Source organism: Furipterus horrens, unplaced genomic scaffold (genome assembly GCF_987537825.1).
Source record: "Furipterus horrens unplaced genomic scaffold, mFurHor1.1.pri manual_scaffold_2, whole genome shotgun sequence".
Lineage (NCBI taxonomy): Eukaryota > Metazoa > Chordata > Mammalia > Chiroptera > Furipteridae > Furipterus > Furipterus horrens.
The window spans coordinates 204912222-204925174 of NW_028327172.1; the positions used below are offsets into that span (position 1 = coordinate 204912222).

At 36.5% G+C, this 12953-nt stretch overlaps 1 long non-coding RNA gene across 1 annotated transcript in view; it reads right to left on the reverse strand.

The window, feature by feature from the left end:
- Positions 1-1121: 1121 nt before the first annotated feature.
- LOC150020306 (uncharacterized) overlaps positions 1122-12953 on the reverse strand; it is an 81279-nt gene continuing 69447 nt past the window's right edge. The window contains exon 3 of the long non-coding RNA XR_016509342.1: positions 1122-1733. This is a non-coding gene — a long non-coding RNA (uncharacterized LOC150020306). The remainder of the gene's footprint in view (positions 1734-12953) is intronic.

A 12953-nucleotide genomic window follows, 5' to 3' on the forward strand; every position in this document is an offset into this window, starting at 1 on the left:
AGCCTAGGAAGCCACTGCAAGTTCTAACAGAAGAGTGATATAATCATAATATAGGTTAAAAAAGAGTATGTTGGCTAAAGCATTGGGGATAGATTGAAGGCAGAGTGGGTTAGAAAGGAAAGAATTTAAGTATAGAAACACCAAGAAGGAAGTTTTTACCATGGTATTGAGTCAAGGGTAATGGCGGTGCTGATAGTAAAGATAAGGCAGAATTTTGGATGAGAAACTAAGAAGACTTGATATGGATTTAATGTTGGTTAAGAAAGAAGCAAACATGAATGACTTCCAGTTTCTAGCATCAATGGCTGACAGAGGCAGAGTCCTTTATGGGAACAAACAGGGAAAATCCAAGTGATCAGGTTTGAGCAGACACATTTGGGGTGCCTGTGAAACACCCAAATGGGGAGAACAAGTATGTAGTTGGGTGTACAGGTCTGGGACTTAGAGGGATGCAACTCTTTATAATACCAATTTGAAAGTCGTCTGTGTAAAGACAGCACGCACAGCCATGGGAGAAGTGCACTTCCTGAGTGTGGGTCAAAATGGAAAAAGAGGGTGGAGGACTAAGTCCTGGAAAGTTTTCAGAATTAGCAATTAAGTACAAGAAGAAATTCCTGCAAGGAAACATCATAAATAAGTACAAGGAAAGAGGCAGAAGGAGTTCTGGCAGCATGCGTTTTTGTGAAAGTCAGGAAGACGATATTTCACTCATCCTTCTCAGTCCTGTGGGCCTCCGTCCAAAATTCAGCTCCTAGCGTGGGCAGCCTTTTTTCTGGAATGCGTTTTCTTATCATCCTTTGACTCCCAGGAACCATTTTTTGATTGGCTTATGATTGTGTTAATAAAGCAACTATGCTTAACTTATTAAATACTTAAATACATGGTACCAGCAGCGATACCATGCACTTTACATGAAGTTGTATCCTCATTAAGTAAAATAGATTACTTTTTCTTCTCTCAAATTCAGTTGCAGTAGATAACCAGATCTACTTTGGGGTTCTGTTCAGAAAAGAGAAACAAGAAATCACATGCTTGGCAGAATGTACTATGTAGAAGGAACAGAAAATCTACAGTAGAAGATTATTATTATTTCTTTCACTAACATGCTTAATGCAGTACAATTTATAAATTTACTTTAGGCATTTAACAACTATCAATTTACAATTATACATTTATCTCCCTTATAGACTGTGAGCTCTTTAAGGCAAGTATTGGTTTTAATTCATCTTAAATCCCCAATACCATGGACGTTGCTGGGTAGGTTTTATGTGTAAAAAGAGTCTTATGAAAGTGTTAGAGCTTATTTTATATAGCAAAGGTAGAGAATTCAAGTTCTAGATGCGTGTGATAGGTGGAAATGAGTCACATCATTATTTTTAAAGCACTTCTTAAAATTCAGCATTAATATCACTATAATTTTAAATCAGATAACCTAGTTCTGATTGCATATTTATCATTATATTTTGGAGAGGTGTATACTATCTAAGCAAACATGCTAGATGTGTGAAGGATTAAATTAAAGAAAACAGCAAAAGTATAATTATTTCCCCTCCTGGGCGTAGACTCTTTGGGGAAGCCGAGAGAGCATAGTATCATTACAGCTAGGGCTGTGAGCAGCAGGAACGATGGCAGTTCAGTGGCCCGACCATCCAAGGAGACAATTCTCTGCAATAGAGATGCTTGGGTTGGCAGCTGCCTTGAGCTCACTGGAACTCACATGGGTATTCCGTGCACTAAAGGAGAAAACTGACAATAGCATCTGAAAATTTCAACAGTTTATATTAGTCAACTTTGTCAACTATGCGCCATTGAACTCATCAGTTTGTGTGGAGGTCAGGGATGGTCTGAGGTTTGGCATGAGGCTTAGTGATGGGATGTATCACAGGTGGGGGGTGGGGCTTAAGTGTGAGGTGAGGTTGTCTGTTGTTCACACAACTTGGTAATAATAATTCTAAAACCTTCAGTTTAATCATTGAGGCTTACGGAGGATTCATGAAATGTTTTTCATCTGTACGCCTCTAGAGTAATTTGGGGAAACTATATACAAGCTTGTACACTGTTCAGTTGGTGGCTGAAATTTTTCGTTACATGTTTACATACTTTCACAAATGTGATTTCCTGCACAGCAGAAATATTAACACTTAAGAATAAAACTGTTACATTATGTTTTAAAATTTTCCAATGAAGTGTAAATATTATAATAATAAATACTTCCTACCACGCATTCAAAATACATGAATAACTTTAAAACAACATTGTTCTTACTACTCAAACTAGTAGTTTTTATTCTACTTCCTCCAAAAACTTTTATCCTGATTTCATGTACTTTATGCTTAGGACTATATTATCGACTTCACATACTCTTGTACAATAAACCATGTACATAAATTAAGATTTTAGTTTTTTAAATGTTTCCTGTAATCATAAAATTAAGTGTTAAAATAGTTTTTTACATTGTTTTTGTAATAGTCATAAGTACACCACTGATCAAAACAATGTATTATACTTCTAATTTGAGTATAAAAGTAGTAATAGTATTTTATTGCGAACTCATCTCTTAATGCGCTAAATGTCTTTCTATCATTTCATTGGCTCCTATGTCTATGGATGAAGATTACTTATTGCTAGAGTCGTATAGATACTGTATAAGTTCTGCTCCTATTTTTGGTTTTTATAGATGTAAGCAATGAGAAATCCTGTTCCCATAAATAAGTGAACAGGAACAGAAGGAGTACTGCCACTCAATTCTTTGATCTTCTTCAGCGATGTATGTCAGAACTCACATAGTCATCTAGCATAATAAATTAGTCTTAATCTATTAGCTGAAAACCTGATTAGGTCTTCTTCAATTCTGCTGAAAGTGAAGAACTGGAAACCACCAGACTTTCAGAAAAGATTGTCACCTCATCATTAGAGACGTTCGGTTTTTCAGCATCTCCACCAACTGGTGTCCCTTTATTTGGTGTCAGAGGAGTTTATACACCCTGGGACATTTCATCATAGGTAGATTCTAGGATTAGTGAGAGGTGTGACTTTTATAAAGTAAAAGGAAAGAGGCTTGTGTTAGAGGAGGTGGAAATCAAAAATCTACATGATGTTTTTAATGTTCCGAAGAAGGCTAATTTTAGGAAAGAGCACCTAAAGAACCTGGGAACTCAGAAACTCTTAGACTTTATTTACCAGCAAGAGTACATGAAGCAGAAGTACCACAGGCTGAAGCCCCCTGCTTAGTCTTTTACCATTAGCCTCATGTCATAACACTCTCGTTAGGACCCCTTGCATAGATTACTACCCACCTTCTATACTCCCGTATTGGGTGGATATTAATTACCTATGAGATATAAATATATACAGCACATTGTAAATACAGATAGTAGTGTATATGCCAAAATAGAAGAACATCCTAAAATATAGAAAGAGATTATATCAGAAGACAGGGAATAGGATAAAGAAAGTGTAAAAAGATGGTGACATACATTTGATACAGTTACGCTCCAGGGAATCTACTTTAATAAAAATGTGTAAAATAAAAATAATTTTTTTACAAACTAAACATATACTGCAATGTTACTTACAATGATGAGAAGTTGAAATCAACCTTAAAGCTAGCTCATGATATACCAATTTAATAAATATGGCACGGATCTTCAAGAAACATTTTCCAGACACTACAATTATGCTTATGGAAATTAAAAAATAATTGCTATAAATGTCTGTTATATTAACTTGTACAAATTAATTTGCATAAAATCCTATGTTGAATACAATGTAAGCTTTGTGAAAAGTATGCATATGAGGAAAAAAATGCAGGAAGGTAGTAAAAATTATCTTGTTCTAAGGCATGGACCCTTATATTACCTTTAAAATTGAGAAAGTATCAAGTCAATTATCAAATCAAAAATAAGAATTGTTCTGAGATCTTAAGAATAGGTGGCATTTGTCATCAACTATAAGGCCTACATTTTTAAATGCAAGAATTGTCATTGTAGATAGAAGCATCAGGTAGGGCATGTTCTAGGAGAAAGAATGGTTGCTTAAGGGGAGTAATTATTTTATAGACTAGCAGGAGATAGGTTTGGAAAGAAGGGTTGGAAGATCACCGGTGATATAGAATATGGAGTTTATTTTTTATTCTATGGGAAACTGGGAGCTATTGAAGGTCTCTGAGCAGAGAATAAAACAACCATAGGTCTCCTTCAGAAAAATTAATTTAGAGGGTTACTACGATAGTCTCTGTGTTAGTTTTCTATTTTTGCATAACAATTATACACAAAATAGTCATTTTAACCAGTTTCTGTGGGTCAGGAGACTGAGCACTGATTAGCTTGGCCCTCAGTTCAGGGTCCTACAAGGCTGCAATCAAGATTTCAGTTGAGGCTGTGGTCTCATCTGAGGTTTAGGCTTCTCTTGCAAGTTCACTCTTTTGTGTCAGGGCTCATTTTCTTATAGCTATAAAACGCATGGCAACTTGTTCCTCAAAGCCAGTAGGACAGTCTTTGACCTCAGGCAAATCCTATGCCATCTTTTTAAAGGTCTTTCCACTGAATAAATCTGGACTACCTAGGATAATCTCCCTTTTGATTAAATTCAACTGATTTGGGGCCTTACATCTACAAAATTCTTCTACCTTTGCCTCATACTGTAACCTACTCAAGGGCATGAGATATTGTTAACCTTCCCATGTAATATGACTTAGTCATGGGCATAACACCAGGGGGGCAGAGGTCATTGGGCCATCTCTGGAATCTGCTTACCGTGGTCAGTATAAGAGATGGCGACCACAATAAGCACAGTGTCTTGACAGAAACGTGTGAAAGGAATCCACAGTGTTCTAACTCAGCTGGTGTAGAAATAAATAAACACAGAGACACTCAGTTAAACATAGGTGATAAGTCCCTAACATAGAAGCATGTATACGGTACAATGATAGTTCAGAAGAAGGAGCCCCCAATTCTTTCTGGAAAGGGGAAAATTACAGAGAACTTCCTAGGAGATGTTTTTCTTGGAGGGTGAGCAAGATTCATAAGATAAACAAATACAGAACGGACAGGCAAAGCAAGAGGAATAATCACCAGTGGGTAAATATTTTTGACCTCTCTAATACAATTATATTTTAATAGTTTGATATTTTAGTTATTATAAAATTTTATATTTATTTTGATTATTTACAATATCTCATTAAAACATTACTTATCTTGATTACTGCTTTTTTTTGGCAGAGGCGGGAAGATTGGGAATCCTCTTGAGTTTGGCACCTAAGGCAAATGCCTCACCCTCCTGACCCTGGTCGTGGCCTTGAGCTACCCGGGGAGTTGTGATTATTTAGGTATTGCTGAAATGTAAGGTGAGAGTGAATAAAATGGCAGAGAGGAAAGCTAAAAGCTAGAAAATCTGGCTGGGATAAGATTATGAAAAGTTGTACTGTCCTCTGAAGATCTCCAAAGATGTTACCCTGAGGATGACAAAGAAGAGTCATGATTTTAAAAACTGGGGAGTGACCAGGGGAGACTGCCATTTAGAAAGATTGCACTGGCAGACATGTAGAGGCTAGTTTGGAAGGATTTGCTCTTCTCCATTCAAGGAACAATTAGGAGGCTATTGTAGTGGTCATATGAGGTAAGTAATTATACTGATGTTACCCATAGTATTTGGCTCACTGAAAAGTATTTTAGTTTGGGGGATTCACCAGCAAAAACTGAGAATTTCTTTTTGGAGCGCATGTTAGATGGCTTTTTTTGACTCACTAAATAGTAGACCTTTTGCTTAATGTGATTTTTTATGGCAATCACATTTGTGGCTGAAGCATTTCTGTAACTATATGCAGCTTATTTCACCTGAGAAATGTGTTTGATAAGATACAATGTTCTGATATGTGATGCCAGGATTGAGTCTGAGCCTATAGTTTTATTGCATTTATATGCAGTGATGTTAGGTTAGAAATAAGGCAAATGAATTCTCGCCATACAAAATTGAACAACCCGGCTTTATAATTGCTTCAGGGTAGTCGAGTATCTATTTTGTCTCTGTTCAAAGTACCCTAAGGAAATCTTCCTAGGGCCATTGAAAATATCAGCGTCTGCAGATGGAGATCATTACGATATAGTATTGGCTGTATATTTAATATACAACTAGTGAAAACTGATTCAGGGGAGGGAGCCAGGATTACAATTGGATGCTTGATTGGAAGGACTGATATAACCAAGAGGCCAATTTATAAAAGACTATTTTACATAGTAAAGAGGTGGCATATTAAAAAAGTATTTTTGGCCTTGAAAAATTCTAAATATGCACAACATAAATGCTGATGGAATCATAAAGTTCTTTATATGTCAACATTATTTAATATCTCTGATACCAGTCCCCACTGTGTACCTCCAATTTTTTTGTGTTTTCTTTTTTCCAGACATCTAACTACATCAGTCACAGATTGTTTCCTTCCTTATTGACAAAAATTGAAGATGCTTTGAAGACTTTTTTACTTATTGGGGCATGTGTTTTTCAATTAGGACAGTATTTACATATTTTAGAGTTTCGTGTCATATAGAATGGCTATCAGTTAACTAGAAAATGTCATGAGTAACTCTTAAAATTAAAGATAGGGCAGTCATGTGAATTGTAAGATGTTTAGCACCCTCTCTGGCCTCTACCTACAACATAACAATAGCACCTCCCCAGTAATGAAAACCAAAGATATTTTCAGAAATAGGCAAATTTCCCTTGCATGCCATATTACCCTTGGTTGAGAAACGCTGCTTCAGATGATCCTATTGTATAAACATGTATTCCCTTTTGATAAATATTTAGACTTTCAGTTTTTTAAATCACAAAAGAAATTTTTTCTGCTTTGAGAATATCAAATCCATCTATCTGAATAAATGTATAAGCCTATAAATTACCTGCAGGGTAAATTCCTAGATGAACTCCCAGGTCAAAGAGGATGTGTAATTCACATTTGTATAGATTTTGCCAAATTGCCCTTCTTTTATACCTGTTTTGCCTTAGAACCACACTGTCAGAACCTCTTGCTGATCTCTGGGTGGGAAAGAGAAAACTCAATAAATGTTTAAATCATATACTCAAAAGCTGTCAATTGCATTGACCAAGGCTATCCAGAGAAGAAGATGACATGTCAAGTGTTTATATTTCAAGGTAGGGAGAGAGTGGGAGAGGAGGAAAGTCCGCAAAGTAGGAGGAGAAGAGAAAGCAAACACTTATTGCATGCCTCCTATGCCCAGGTACTGTGATGCGCACATTACATATGTTACCTGCAGTGTACTAGGAATTATCATTATGGCTCCTGCAGGAATTGGCTTGGGTCTCTGGGCCTGAACCCAAGCCAGGTGGACTAAACATTGCCAACGTCAGGGCAGGAGCTCTTTTAATGATGCAAAGATAAGAACCACTTCCTCAATGGCCTAAAGATAGACTCAGTATCATAGCAGGTATATTTCACTAAAATATCCTATTTCTCCAGCCCCTCCAAGGGTTTTGTGATAGACGCTTGTGCCATATTTTAATTTCAGTCACAAACCAGTGGCTAGAAGGTTGGATTTGCCCACAGACATGGTTTGTCTGGACCCTACAATGGTACATGAAATTGAACCAACATGTAAAAACCAAATAAAGTTATTCAAAATCTTGAGTTCTGCTGTTTTCTTTTTTTTTTTTTTTTTTTTTTTTTTTATAAAAGGATAAAGATCTCCAACAGTGGACAGGCTTTCCAACTTCCAAGAATTGGCATAGTTGAGTGAGAAGCAGATTCCATTTCAGACAGGGCACATGCTCTCCAATTTATTCCAGTCCATGCCTTGTCCTATTTCCTTCTTGATATAAAGTGTAGGATAAGTTTCTATTGAAATAATAGCTCTGAATTGTATATTCCCATTGAGAAGCTTCTTGCTGTAAACACTCTTTAAATCACAAGGAAAGGGAAATTAAAAGGGAGCCACACACAAATAGAAAAATAAGAGAGCATATAAGCCCAGCTTAGAGGCTCTCAAACCTGTCTACGTAATAGAGTCACCTGAAAAGTCTTTCAAAAATGGTGAATCTCACCTCCTCACCTTCGTTGACTTGAGTACAATCCCTGGCATCAGTTTTTAAATGTTCCCAGGTGATTCTAATGTAGAGTCAATGCTGACACACCTAAATCCTAATCTAGGTCACTATTTGTATAACAGGGTACCTATAAGTATTTCAGCTTTGGATTTCCTGCTCCACTTCAATCACACTGCTTATACAATTGTTGCTGAAGTCTAGTTTACCCCAGTAGAGTATATATTCAAAGCAAAAGAAACTGCAGGATATAATAAACACTAAATAAACTTTAGTAGTGTCTTATGTTGAGTCCAGGCCATTGTTTCTTTTTTCTCCCACTTTATCTGACTAACCCAATATATCTTATTTTCAACTTACTGTATCTATTCCTCTTGGCTCTGTTATTTTTTCCTCTCACTAGGGATTCGCATTTTCAAATGAAGACACTGAATCTCAACAGTGAAGATCATCCTCCTGGTAAGAGGCAGACCCAAATCTTTCTGACTGCAAAACCTCATGCTCTTCCCACTGTACTAAATTGTTCACAATATTATTACCTCTTCTCTTATATTCAAAAGCCCATTGACTAGAGATAAAGCCTTTTATCTTGCAGGGAGGAAGAGAGTTTGGGAGAGTATGCCCCTGGAGGGGTGAATTATTGAAATAAAACCACACCGATGTATAAATAACTAATAGCAGATTTTTTTTGAGAAAGAATTGAACTTAAATGTGACATCACTTTGACTGGTTATGAGAATTTTACATGCTCATTGGAAAAACATTTAGAAAATAGTTAAAAATGAAAGGAAAACATTTTCTAAGGAATTACCGCTCTTGAAGACCACCCAATATTTTGATATGTTTTATATTTTTCTCATATTTATTTATCTAAAAATTAAGATATGATAGATATCATTTTCTCTCCCAACCTGTCACCTAGAGTTTACTATTTCACCAATTCACTGAAAATTCTTTGAAAATTTTCCAATGGCTGCAAAATATCTTGTGAAGAACCATTATAATTTATTTAACCAGTTTACTGGAGGGTGCTAGAGATGAATTTTGAAAGATGTGGTGGTATTTTACAAATGGACAAGAGAACACAAAGGCTTGCATACCAGCTCTATATTAATATTCACTGCTCTGAGTTGCTTCCCAAGAACCATAGTGGTGGCTGCTCTATGTTCATGATTGACTATCTGATTTGGATTTGAACTGAATCTTTGGAGAGTTTAGATTATGCCAGTTTTTTAAGGAAGGATGATCAAACTTAGAATAGAGAGATAAAAGAAGAAACAGAGTCAAAGTAGATTATGTTAAATTGCAAAAACACAGGTGCTTTTAACTTTGAAAAAAACTACAGGAGGGCTGTCAGCACTCTTTAAGGGGGTGCACCTTGAGAGAGACAGAGATGAGACAATAAATTTGGCATTGGAACATCTTTCTTCTTGAACTGGCATCAACACTACTTAATTATGATATTTTAAACTATTACATTTAAGCATTATTTATTGGACATGCATATGTACCAAACAAGGCATTAAGGATATACCGATGGGCAAAAGAGACACATGATTCACTTCTGACTTATTTAGAAGAGAAAAGAAGAATATTTTGTAACTCTGCTTCCTTATTTAGAAAATAAGAGAATCTCAATAGCCCCTTTCAGCAATAAAGTATTATTTTCTCATGTCGTTCACTAATTTAAGAAACACATTACCTAACTGCGATCTTGCATGCACTTTGCTAGTTGTTCTTAAACTCACTGTACAGTGAGAGTAGGTAATAGAAGCTACAGTAATTTACAAGAAAATTCAATGGTCTGCCATCATGGAAGTGCACTCTGGGTGATTAGGGTCACATCGAGGAAGCCTCTGTGCTTCTGAGAGTGAATTGGAAGTCTGGGACAATGCAGAAGAGAAGACAATGAGTTGGCACAACACAGAAGCAAATGTTTCCCATGCAAAGAACCTGGGAAGTGGCATGTAACACATACAACAGCACAGGAGCATGAGAAAATGTTATATATTCAGGGCATGATTGGACTGTAAGTTATAGTTATTCATTTATCCATTACACGAATGTTCACTGTACACCCAGGGTGCTAAGCATTGCACTGAACTCTGGGAATGAAATGGAGAATATGGGCCCTGACTTCAGCATGCTTAAACATCACCGAAAGCCTTAGCTGTTTTCCTATGTCCCTCACCTTGAGGAGGGTGATTTGTAATTAATTCACTTTGAAAATGAATCTTCGGGGACTGTCTACATCCTCACTACAACACAAAATCAAGAACACATTTGCACTCTTCCTTGGCTTACCATCCTTTTCAGATCACATTCCAGGCAGGACAAGTTTTATCCTGAGCTTCAGCAACTCTAGGTTTTAGTAGAAGAAAGCATACTGGGATTTCCAACACAAAGCTCATCATGAACATTTTTCTGATTATGTCTTCAAATCCCTGGCCTGTTGATAGTTATAAGCGTCCTGACTCAATGGGCACATAACATCAGGAGACTAAGGTGCTCTTAGTGATAACTAGTCTGAGTAACTTGGTTCGTATATCTCTGTCCCTCATGATGTTTTTAATTGTATGGCATTGTAACTGTTGGGCTAATTCATCCTTAGCTTCTAGGAATGTGATGGGAGAAATTAGGGAGGAGAAGGTCCTCTTGAAAGAATTCTTAATTCGTAACTTGCTGGAGATACACTGGGTTGAGGTTAGGATTTCTCTTCATTCCTTTACAATACTGCACTACAGTTTGATATTGGTTAAATCCTGAGAAGTAGATGAGACTCTGTTAAACCAACAATTTTCAATGGGTGTGTGGCAAGAATTTTTAAAACACGCAATACCTGACTATTTTGTCAGGGACACTGACTTCTCCTCCTTTAGATTGTCAAATGAAAAAATGACAACAGCACAACAGTAGCCATCCGGGGTGAACGAATCAAAGGTGTATCTATTTTTTTCATCACATCAACACAAAATAAAATATATTTTTTCGGTGTGCTACAGAATTCTAGTAATTAGTTTATGTGTGCCATGAGATGAAAAAGGTGGAAAATCTCTGTGTGAAGCTATAAGGAAAAGTTAATTTGCCACCACATTGCCAGGCCTACTTTCAGCCAGATACTCTCTGATGATAGATTTGGCACACGCAAACACCACAGGGACTCCTGTACTTCCTGTTATGCTGCTGGACTTAGGTGAAAGGGGGTTTGCACATGTATGGGCTTTTTCTGGACACCCCTCACTGAAAATTCCAGAATATATTGGCATCTAAGGAACCCTTTTGATTTATAGATGATAGCTTTATATTTTACAAAGCAATTTTATGCATGATGATTCTATTTAATCTTCACAAAATTCTATGATGGTTGTTATTATTTCTCTATTTTGTGAGTTAAGTAAGAAGCTTAGGAAGGTTAAATTACTTCCCTGGGCCACACCACTAATAAAGGGACAAGCTAGACTTCAGAATTAGGTCCCTGTCTTTAGCTTATCTCCCATTAACTCTTCAAAGATGACCAATATTCACAGATGTTCAGAAGAAGAAAGTGTAACTTAAACTTATAGATTCTATTTTTACTACTAATCATTTTTAATTATAATATTCAACTCTGAAGATATGAGATTTTTTATTCTCACATTTGCCTAGAAATTTGAAAGTCAAATAAAGTTTGCATGTATCCTAGTTTGATAAGTTTCAGATTTTTTACCTATTAATTTTACTATAACTAATCCACATTTCAGTTAAAACGGAAAAAGAAGTTTATAAACCCAAGATGTGTGTTGACATTTAATTTTAATAGTAATGAAAGGTAAAAATTTCCCAGAGAGTATGGTGTCTTAATGGTAGACAAAGCAATGGAATATTACGCAACCATTAAAATAACATTTAAAAGAAGCTTTCAAAACCCTGGCTGCTTTGGCTCAGTGAATTGAGTGTCGGCCTGCAAATCAAGTGTCGCTGGTTCAATTCCCAGTCAGGACACATGCCTATGTTGCACATCAGGCCCCCAGTTGGGAGCGCGAGTGAGAGGCAACCACACAGTGATGTTTCTCTCCCTCTCTTTCTCCTTTCCCCTCTCTCTAAAAATAAATAAATAAACAAACAAATAAATTATTAAAAAATAAATAAATAAAAGAAGCTTTCAATAATATGGAGAGTTCATGTTATGAAGATAAGAAAAGCAGAATGTACAAGCATATACACTTAGAAAAGATGCCTACAAAGGAAGTAGAAGAAACTAAATGGAATCTTATCAGCAATTAAACTGATAAAATTATGAGTAATATGTTCTTTTTTCTGCTTGTATGAATTTTGAAGGTTTTCTAAAATGACTACTTTATTCTTTAAAATTTAAAATAAAAAAATTAAAAGGTTAAAGTTGCATTTAAAAATAAGGTTAAAGCATTTGTTGTACTAATGTGATACTTTTGCTAGCACTTTTTCTTAAGATCAGGAAAACTAGCTGTGTTCAATTTCTGGGTTGTGCCACCCAGTTGGTCTCCCATGGTCTTCTTTGCCCCCATTCCCTATCACTATTGAACCAGCGTGATGATTTACCATCTTTGGGCTCACCACTTCCACTTCTGCCTTCCTAAGAGCACCCGCGCGTCCCCTTGGGGCAATTTGTCATTGTGTGTAGTCTGGGTGTGAGGTAGGGCGGCCTTTCCGTTTCTTCTCCTCTATGCTATCCATTAGCTGAGGCTTTCAATTTTGACCCAGTGGGCCCTAAAATATAGCCTCAGGTGGATATCACTTAATTTCTAGAGGACCAGATATTTCCTGCTATAAAAGGATTGCCATCTTTTTCTCCTACAACTTCAGAGCTTTTCCTATGCCAGTTAAGTTGTACGCCTACTTCTCAAGCTTTCCCTCAGTTCTGTGACTCCCTTCTTATCTTT